General features: G+C 36.9%; 1 pseudogene; it reads left to right on the plus strand.

Annotated features, from left to right (window-relative positions):
* LOC101575630 overlaps positions 1-7,141 on the plus strand; it is an 8,850-nt pseudogene extending 1,709 nt beyond the window's left edge.
* Positions 7,142-11,305: the final 4,164 nt, after the last annotated feature.

The raw sequence follows: 11,305 nt of genomic DNA on the forward strand, positions 1-11,305 counted from the left end.
TGCTGTCTCTAAAAGTGCCATCTCATTGTGCTTTGTATCAGTCAGTGCTGGAGAAATCTTGAATAGCTTATGTACAAAACTTAAAATTTTATATTATTTTGAAATTTTACTTCTTTAGGGTTGGAGTGCATGGCTGCCCCATCTGGCTGTGAAGAGTTCTCTCCAGTCTGTGGGCTGGCAGTGTGCTGATCTTTTGAGTTTTTTCCCCACCCAGTCAGGTGAGGTTTCTGCGAGGTATGTTAGGTATACATCCTGCAGCTTCTTGGCTTAAAATGTATGCTCCTTTGTTGTGGTCTCTGGGACCAGTCAGGAAAAGAAGACCCAGTAGTACAACTGTTTTGATACTGAGTATTGACAAGTGTCTTTTTGAAATAAAGAACCAGTCCCTCTAAAAAAAAAATCTAACCTAAAGTATGGGCAACAGAAATGACCAATGTGAAGATGAAGTGTTGGAACTGGAAGAAAGGGCTGTTGCCAGTAACCAACTAGTGAGAGATACCTTAAAAGTGACAAGAGAACATGAAAAATGGATCCAACAGATCCTAGATGATGCAAAGAAAGCTAATCTAAGATTCATTGGAATTAGTGAAAAAGTCAGAAGACAGCATACAGATTACAGATTTTGTTTACAGAAATAAAAGCAAAAACAGAGAAAGAAATAAAAACAGAAAACTTACCAAACAAGGGAAAAGAATTTAATTTAATAATTGAGGCATATGGAACCTCAAATAGCTATGCTTTTTTTTTTTTTAAAAAAAAAAAGTTCCCATTACAGAGCATAGTCAAAATTCTGAAATTCCAAAAAAAGAATAGAATTTTAAACAGAAAAATGATGACACATCATTTACAAAGGAAAATCCACTAGAATCACAGCAGACTTCTCAACACAAATGTTAGAGGCCAGAAGAGTGTGGACTGTATAGTTTATATCCCTAAAAGAAAACAATTTTCAACCTAGACGAATACATTCTGCAAAACTATCTTTTAAAACAAAGGGAGATATAAGATGCTTTCATGAAAAAAGCACCTAAAGAAATTCTTGACCACTCCAAAAAATTCTGAAAAATGTTGTATAAGATAAATTAATGCAAAATTTAAAAGAATAAATATATTAGATACAATGATCTGTTAAGCAGAAGAGAAAGACAGTGAAACAGCAATAGGCCCACAAGGTCTCCACAGGAAAAAGTCAATATATATCAGTAATGATTATCAATGCTAATAGCCTCAGCTAATGAGACTAATCAAAATAACCCTAGTCAAAAAGCACAACTGGCAGAATATATTAAACAAAATCCAGTGATATGTATACAGGAAATACGTTTAACCCCTAAAAGAAACTCACAGACTAAAACCCAAAGACTAGAAAACAATATTCCATTAACAGGAGCCCAAAAATCACTGATAAAGCCATAAAATATTCAAACAAAGTAGAATTCAAGCCATACCCAATCAAAAGATACAAAGAAGCTCATCACAGATTGGTTAAAGAAACAATCTAATAGGAAAAAAAAAACTTTTAACATTTATTAATCAAATACCAGCATATCCAACTTAATAAAACAAGTACTATTAGAAATAAAAGACCACATTGACATAAACACAGTTATGGTGGTGGACGTCAATACCACAGCATCACAAATAGACATATCAACTAGACAAAAACTCCACAAAGAAATAGCAGAGTTGAACAAAACCTTTGAATAAATGGACTTAGTAAGGGCTGGTCAGGCAACTCAGCAGACTAAAGTGCCTGCTTACACAAGCTTTGGGACGGGGGTTCAATTCCCCGGGTGCTGTGCCAGCCCTGCCCCCAGGGTGCACTGAGATAGAGACTGAGACTGGGCATGATGGCACATGCCTGTAATCCCAGTGCTTGGGGGACTGAAAACAGGAGAATCACTTTGAGTCTGATCTGTGTAGTGAGACCCTGTTGACCCTGTACTAAAATACAAAATAAATAAATAAATAAATAAATAAAATAGTAGATCTACAGAGTGTTGCACCCAACAATAGAATATACATTCTTTTCAGGAGAACAAGGGTCTTTTCTTAAGTAGGCCACATAACCTGTACTGTAACATCCTGTAACTCATTGATGTCCCAAATTTTCTGATCAAGGAGATTATGGGGCCACAGAGGAAAGTGACTGGTGATGTAGAGTGTGCCTAAGGAGAGTCATCTAGAGAGAAAATATTCTCTTAGGCTTTCACAGAGAGCAAACTGGTCAAGCAATGGCCATGACTCATCCACATGGCTAACTCTGACAAAGGATCTACAAACTGTGTTACAGGGTTTCAAGGTAAATCCTGAGGGGATTTGACTGACCTTGTCACATATCAAAGTTACATTTCTTGTTATGCAGGTCTTGCTTTATCTTGGTCTTAACCATCCAGCAGAAAAGTATAATAACGAGGTATGAAAATTAAAGCCATATTAATATGCTGACCTGTAAAGGGCTCATGTCAACAACTTCTGACATTGCCAGTCCTATGGATAACCCACTACTATTATGGACTACTAGACTATATTGGAATATTTTGCTGAAATCACTCACCTACTATATTTAATTGGCAATGGAATGCCCATCTCTAACAAAACTAAACACAAAAAGGAGATACAAATGAAGGGCCATTTTGTATCTGTATATGCAAAATAGGATATCTAGCTACTTCCTCTTAATTCAGTGAGAAGAAAGATTTGTACTAATAGTGTTCAGACAGGATATCTTGTCTGTAACTTGTACTGTGAATAACCACTATGAAGACAATAATAGGCAATGTATTATTATTGAAACTGTCCTAATAATTGATTTTGAAACTGTCTTATTGCTATTTGTTCCATAATAAAATTAATAAAAAAAGAAAAAAATTAAATAGGCCACATACTAGCCAATAAAAGATTAAGCAAATGTAAATGAATTAAAATTGTATCATGTATATTATCAGATAACATCAATATGAAATTAGAAATCAACAATAAAATAAAATAAGAAATTGTGCAAATATATAATTGTGTATAGAAACTAAATAATATATTTTTAAATAAACAATGGGTGGGGCCAGCCAGATAGCTAGCAGACTAAAGTGCCTGCTTAGGCAGAGAGCAGCAGCCAGGGTTGGATCCCTGGCATGCTGTGCTGGCCCTGCCTCCAGGGCACACTGAAACAGCCATTGAAACTGGACATGGTGGCATGCTCCTGTATTCCTAGTACTTGGGAGGCTGAAAACAGGAGGATCACTACAAGTCCAATCCATGTAATGAGACCCTGTACCCCTTGTAGACCCTGTACTAAATAAATAAATAAATACATGAGTAAATAAATAGGTTAGACAAGAAATCAAGGAAGAAGTAAGACAGTTTCTAGAACTAAATGATGTCAATGAAGCATAACTAGAATTTATGGGATAAATTAAGTAGAAGTTTTTAGTTGTGAATCTCCACATCACAAAAGAGAGCCCAAATAAATAACCTAATGGTATACATCAAGATCCTAGAAAAGTAAATATAACCCAGTCCAAAGCTAGTATAAGAAAGGAAATTATAAAGATCAGAGCATAGGACTGGGGAGATGGCTCAGTGGAATAAGCGCTTCCCTGGCAAGTGCAAGGGCCTGAGTTCAAGCCCTAGTTCCGCAAAAAAAAAAAAAAAAAAAAAAAAAAAAGATCAGAGCATAAACCAACGAAATTGAGACAAAAATAATACAAAGAATCAATGAAGTGAAGAGCTGTATTTCCAAAACAATAAACAAAATAGATAGACCCTCAGCCTATCTAACCAAAAAGAGGAAAGACACAAATCAATGATATTAAAAATAAAAAAAAAGGTGAAACGACAATGGGCTTTGCTAAATAAAAAGCATAATAACTACTAAAACCTGTTTGCCAATAAATTGGAAAATTTAGGGAAAAAAAGAATGGATTCTTAGATACATACAAATTACTAAATTTGAACCAAGAAGATTTAATGACCCTGAATAATCAGGTAATGAAATTTAACAAGTAATTAAAAAAAAAATCCTATCAACTAAGAAAAGCTCAGTTCTGGGTAGATCCATTGCTAAATTCTCCAGAAACTTCAGGTGACAGGGAAAAGGTACACTCAAAACCAGTCCCGAAAGCTACTATTACTCTGATTCCAAAACCAGCGAAGAATCCAGCTAAAAGTGAACTGATCTCTTTAATGAGCCAAGATGCAAGAGTTCCCCGTAAGCACAGGGAATGGGGTTGGACTCCCAGCACTACATGCTGTGCCAGCCATGCTCCTGGGCACGCTGAGCCAGTCACCAAGACTGGGAGTGGTGGTGCACACCTGTAATACCAGCACTAAGGAGGCTGAAAACAGGAGGATCACTAGGAGTCTGAGCTGGGTAATGAGACCCTGTACCAAATACATAAAAAAACTCTGAAGAAAATAGATACAGGGGGACCATATCTCAATCTGATAAAAGCTATGTCTTTCAAATTTACTGCCAATGTCATAGTAAATTAGGAAAACTAACAAGTTTCTCTTTAAAATCAGGAGCAAGACAAGGATAATCACTATAACCATTCCTATTGAACATATTACCTGAATCATAGCAAGAGCAGTCAGGCAAGAAAAAGAAATTCTATCATCTATCTATCCATCTATCTATCTATCTATCTATCTATCTATCTATCTATCTATCATCTATCATCTATCTATCTAACAAAAAAATTAAGTTACTGTTATTTGCAGATAACATGATCCTCTACATTAAAGATCCCAAAAAATCTACCAAGACTGTTAAAAATAATAATCAAACTCAGTAAAGTAGCAGGATATAAAATTACAAACAAAAAAATATAGTGTTTCCATGCACTAGTAATGACCCATTTAGAAGGAAGTTGAAGAAACAATATTATTCATAATAGCACAAAGGAAAATAAATATTTGGGAATTAACCTAACAAAGGAAGTAAAAACCCCTTCAATGAAAACTACTGTACTCAGAAAATAAATCAAAGAGGAAATCAGAAAATAGACATATTCTGTCCTTTTTTATCATTTTATTTTATTGTAAAGAGTAAGAACAAAGATCAGAAACAAAGATAGAAACAGGGTAACATACAACAATACATATGTTACAGATTTTCATAACAAGAATAGCTCATTAACAATGGTTGATATATTATCTATTTTTATCATCAGTTTAATAAATTGTTGAATAACCTAGTTAACTACATGGATAAGATTTAATAATATTTAACATAGTGATAACACTTATGATGTACTAAAATAGAACAAAAATGCATCAAAAAACTAAAAGTTTAAACCAAAACACTTCACCCGGTAGAGGATAAAGTAGGTAAAATTCTTGAATTTATAAAGTGAGGCAGACTCTCAGAACAGAGTCCAGGTTGCACAGGAAATAGTACAAAGAATCAGCAAAAGGGATCATAAAAATTAAAAAGCTTCTGCACTGTAAAAGAACCAACCAATGGGATGAAAAGACAACCCACTAAATGGAAAAATATTTTCAACTATTCCTCAGATGAAGGAATAATATTTAGAATACGCAAAATTGTAAAATTTAGACCCTCCTCAAAATAAAAGACTCAATCAAAAATGGGCTCAGTAGAATAAGTGCTTCCTTGGCAAGCGCAAGGTCCTGAATTCAATCCCTGGTTAAAAAAAAAAAAAAAAAAGGGCACATGGAATGAATAGACACTTCACAGAAGTACAAGCTGCCAGCAAATACATGAATAAATGCAAATTAAAACAACATGGAGATATCATCTCACCCCAGCAAGAGTGCCCATTGTCAAAGAATCGTGCTGGAGAGGCTGCAGGGAAAAGGAACACTTCTATGTTTTTGGTGGGAATATAAACTAGTACAATCACTTTAGAAATCAATATGGAGATTTCTCAAAACACAAAGCTAGGAATTCAATTTGACCTCACTATTCTCCTTCTAGAGATATTCCTGTGTTAAAGACACATGGTCAGGAACAGTCAGAGCAAGGACTCCACTTCTCTGATACAAAATTCTTAGGGTTTTTTTTCTGTCATTGCTGAGACAAACTACCTGATACCTAAAGTTAAAAGAAGGAAATGTTTATTTAGCTCACAGTTTGTAGAGGTTTCAGTCCATAATCAGCTGGCTCCAAGGCAGGATGGTTTCACAGAGGAGAAAAGTTCATGACAGCAGAGAAGATAGAAAAACAAACAAGAGTGGAGACAAGATTCTGTCTTTTAGAATATATGCAAGCTAGCTGCCTTAGGGCAAGTGCAGCACTCACACCCTTAATCCTAGCCAGAATTATGCCAAACCAATCAATGGACTCATTTACTAATCATACACTCTTAATCCCAGTATCACACACTCTAGAGTTAGCCACCAATGAAAAGCGCCCCCCATGACTGTGTTAGGCTTTGAAGGGATGTCTAGATACAGCCATAACACAGAGATAAAAAATTCAGGAACAGATAAAGTTCATAGGCCTAGGAGAACATAGGGAGACAATTGGGATTGTTGGACCTTAGAAAAACTAAAATGATCCATTGGAACTGGCACTCAGACATCTGAGAACTGGTTGTCTAGTTGCAGATAACACCTCAATAAGTAAATAAATGGGACCCAAAAATATAAAATGTGTACCTTGGGGGAAGGGATACAGACCAGGAGATTCTGAAATCTCTGTCTCTGAAATCTGGCTCTGGACATGGGGGAGGGCATCAGAAAATTGAACCCATGGCATCCCTGAAACCAAGTATAGAACTGTGAGAGGAATAGGAAGCAGACCTTACTCATCTAGCTTCCTAGTGTCTCTACCCCACTTATTACTAGCAGTTTAACAATTTCACAGTTACCTAGTAAAATGAGCATCATAAAGCAGAGTACAGAACCATGCATACAAAGCTGAGAGATAATAATTTAATACCAAAGTTACCATTCCTCAGAGGATTTATGATCTCTATATATCCTTCTGCAAGTATTTGGACACAACTATGGTTCTGCCTAGTAAGATGCACTTATCCTCTATGTAAATAATGACACTCTTACCCAATCTCTAGATGAGACAGAATCCCAAGATGTATGTCTACCTCAGAGTAGCAGCTTTGATATTTGTTTCTGTGCAATAGAAATAGTTCACAGATCCAAGAAATCGCACCTGTAAACTACCTCAAATTCTTACCTAAAGAGACGGAGATGAGAAAGAAGCTACGACAAGACAGGGAGACAATATGTGTACCTTCCCATTGTTTGGTTTTATAACTGGTAATAAAATTTCAAGTAATATTTATAACTTTCTCTAGTGCCAATTCTACATTTTGCTTTCCCTCAACCATAACCTTACCAGGCAAGATTTATTTTTTGAAATGAAGTAAATTTTCATTCTTGAAATGTTCATATTCAGGGTCCTTTCTTTTGTATAGTTCCAGAAGGTCAGATTTTCTTTACTACGGGACTAGAAGAATTGTGTAGGACTTCAGACCATTCCATGTCTTCCAGATGATATCAAACCCCTACTTCATTGTAAAACCACAACTCAAATTTCCCTTTAGCAATCAGGATCAGTTTTCTCAGCCAGTAGGACAACCTCCCTGCTAATTGTTTCAGTGGCGGAGGGAGACCAACGTGGCCACACAATGTAAATGTTCAAGTCATTTGAAGCATTGTTAAGTTCCTTAAGTATATCAGCTTTTCACTTGCTGGGACAAAATACTTGACATCTATGCTCCGAAGGACAAAGTGTTTTTTACAACTCACAATTTAAGAGGTTTCCATCCATGGTCTGCTTGCTCCAAGACAGGCAGATGAGGCTGACAAAAGAAAGCTTCTCATTTCATGGCAGCCAGAATTCAGAACACACAGAGAACAATTGTATGAGAGGTATGGGCCAGGGACCAGGTGTAGTCATGCCATATGACCCACCCAGACACATCCACAGAGGTGCTTTGTTCACTCCTAGGTTTCTCTCAAGCCAGTCAAGGTGACAACATTAATCACCACACTAGTGGGGACATTTCTTCCTTAACAAGAGTTCCAGGTAAGCAAAGTGAGATGCAGGTATAGGATAATTTATTATCACTTCTATATCTTGATTTCCAGACATATGTGTTGTAGCAAAACCCACAAAATTATGTATTAGTTGCTGATGCATATGCCATGTCTTATAGGCAACAATTTAACTTTCTTAGAGGGTTTGTACTGAACTCATGGTTTGCCTTGCACAACTGCACCATCTCAACAGGCCAGTGGCTTGTGGTAATGAGGTATATGGCAAGATAAGTGACTCACAAGGGCATGAACACATTGCTGTACCTCCTTTGGCATGAAATGAGTTGTGTATTTAGACAAAAATGTGTGAAATCACTTGGCAGAAAGTAAAGCACTCTATAAATTAGTGTTACTAGTTACTGTTAGTGTTGTATATGTTTTCTCCAGTGAAAATAAATTCTATCTACAATAGGAAGGGGTTTTAACACCAGCCAAACTATTAGCAAATAGCTATAATGCAGATCTGCCCAAATGACCACATAATCTTAATGGAGAATTTTTCTTCATTATTGTTTTTCAAAGACACTAATGCTTCTTGATTGGAATTTAGTGCTTCAGGCATTGACTGTCAGTTCCTGATAGACTATTTACTTGTAAACACCCCTTTCTCCCTTCCTAAATCAGCTAGTCATAGAAAGTGACACACTGAAAGATCACAGAAGTGCAGCAGGAGAGGAAGTAATGAGCAGAGGCACCTGCTCATGCAATTAGTCAGTAGGTAGGTTACTTAGGGTAGGTGACTCTTGTAAATTCCCAATCATATGGCTTGGTGGCTGAGAAAATCTAACCCATGATGGGCAGCCTCAAATCTCATGATTGCTTGACGAGGCACAGTTTAAAGAATTGCATCATGGAGAGATTAAGAAGTAGGAAAGTCATAGAAGAAGGAAACAACAGGTACGAGATCCAAACAAGTAGTCATTTGAAAATATAGACATGCTACGAACAACTAAGAAAATACATTTGGAATGAATTCAGGAAAAATAGAAAACAATTAGAAAAAAAAAGAAGACCATACAAATTGGAGCTTTAGGAAAGATTTTTTTTTTCTGTATTTTTAGGTAAGGGTCTACAGGGTGTTCAGGATCTCATTACTAGAGGGGACTTGTAGTGATTCTCTTCTTTTTTTCCCCCATAATCTTATTGAGCAACAAATAGCAATGAGACAGTTTCAAACCCAATTGGTATGACAGTTTCAATAATTAATACATTGCATACTCTCTTCCCAGTGGTCATTTGTTGTACAAGATGCAGACATGATATCCTATTTACAAACACTATTAGAATAAATCCCTCTATTCATTAAGAGAATGTAACTATATATCTATCCTAACCACTTTGAATACACAGATACAAAATAGACATTTGTCTGTATCCCCTTTTTTGTTTAGTTCCATCATTTGAGTATTATAGGTGTGTTAACTCAGCAAAATATTCTAAAAGAGTCCAATAGTCCATAATAGTATTGGGTCTTCCGCTTAACTGACAGTGTCAGAAATTGTTGACCTGAGGCCCCTACAGCTCAACATAACACCATGGCTTTACTTCTCTTGTTTATAACCTCCCAAGTGGTGGGATTACAGGTGCACACCACCGGATCAAACCCCCGGCCCCTGCGCCTGCTTGCAGGTGCTTTAATCCGCTGAGCTATTTGGCCGGCCCCCTAGGAAAGATTTTCAAAGAGAAGGTATGTTTAAGATAGAATTGTGGGCTAACTTTTTAGGCCAGAACAAGGGGAGAAAGGTTGAGGAGAAGCCACGTAATACAGGGGCCTCTCTTTCTTCGTAAGCGGAGCAGGAATCACCAGAACAAAGAGTTCTCTTCATGACCCTCTCTTAATATTGTCTCTTTGTCCTCTTGAATCCAATCATTTTCTGTAGCCCTTAGGAAATCAATATAATCCTTGAGTTCTATTTTAGCTATAGATTTCTGTCTTAAAATTTGGGGTTGGTTTTCTATTTGTGTACAATAAACAATTTCTTCATTACAGAGACTTACAGGCTAGGAAAAGAGGGCGGCAATTAAGTCTCTGTGGGGTAAGAAGTGTCGTGTTCCTCTCTCCCAAACTCAATCCTGGAGAAATTCTAAAATAGGGTTTTCATGAATCAACCCTTAGTCCCTGAAGGAGATATAGAGTAGACAGAAATAGTATGTTGTGGGTGAGCATCAGGTTTGGCCACACACAGCCTGGGGGTATTAGAGTTTATTGAGGAGCTGGGGAGATGGCTTAGTAGAATAAGCGCTTGCCTGGCAATCGCAAGGGTCTGAGTTCAATGCCTGGTTCCACCAATAAATAAATAAATAAATAAATAAATAGAACTTATTGAATTATTCTTTTGAATCACTTTCACCACTTTGTGGTCTCTATTACTTTTTCTCCACTGCACAAATTGACATGACCCACTCTAGAGTTTCGATCTAAGTGCAAAGGAATACTAGGTCAAAATGTTAATCTGCCCATTCCAGAACTTGGGTATTTGTAGATTACATTTAGGAAATCAGCCCATTGTCAAGCTCTATTTCTTTTGTTTCTGCTCTGATCTTTATTACATCTTTTTGTCTATTTGTTTTGGGCTACAACTACAGAACAATATGTTTCCCAGAATGCAAATTAGATAAGTAAGAAAAAACGAAAGTGTCTGAGCTAAGGAACACCAGAGGCGAGCAGAAATCTTCATGCTCTTCCTGGATGCTACGTGTAAAGGGACGAGAGTGAAACACTGTAGTTTTTCAGGTACAACAGATAAACTGACAACAATTTATAAGGTCAGAAAAAGTTATATGTAAGTGTTATTTATAGTGTAGTAAATCATTTGTTAAGGTATCCAATTTCGTAGAAGATTGCAACAATATTTAAAATCTTGACACCTAAAAAAGTTTGTTGAGATTGAAAAATGTAACAAGATATATTTTCCTACCTAGACAAGAGATTAAGAATGACCTACCAAGGACTGGGGGCTGGAGATGCTCACTGCTACTGCTACCATTTGATCTAGGCATTGTGTCTAACAGCAAGGAAATCTAATATATATTCTAAATGTGCCCATTTATATCTACATGAAACTATATATGAGTTCAGGCTGGCCAAACAGCTCAGCAGATTAAAGCCCCTCCTTAGGCAGACACAGTGGCCAGGTTCGATCCCCGACCTGTAGTGCTGGCCCCACCCCCAGGGGGGCACTGAGATGGCTGACTGAGACTGGGCATGGTGGTACATGCCTGTAACCCCAGCTCATGGGAGTCTGAACACAGGCAGATCACTATGAGTCCGATCTACATA

The sequence above is a fragment of the Octodon degus genome, unplaced genomic scaffold (assembly GCF_000260255.1).
Source record: "Octodon degus isolate 3935 unplaced genomic scaffold, OctDeg1.0 scaffold00136, whole genome shotgun sequence".
Classification (NCBI taxonomy): Eukaryota; Metazoa; Chordata; class Mammalia; order Rodentia; family Octodontidae; genus Octodon; species Octodon degus.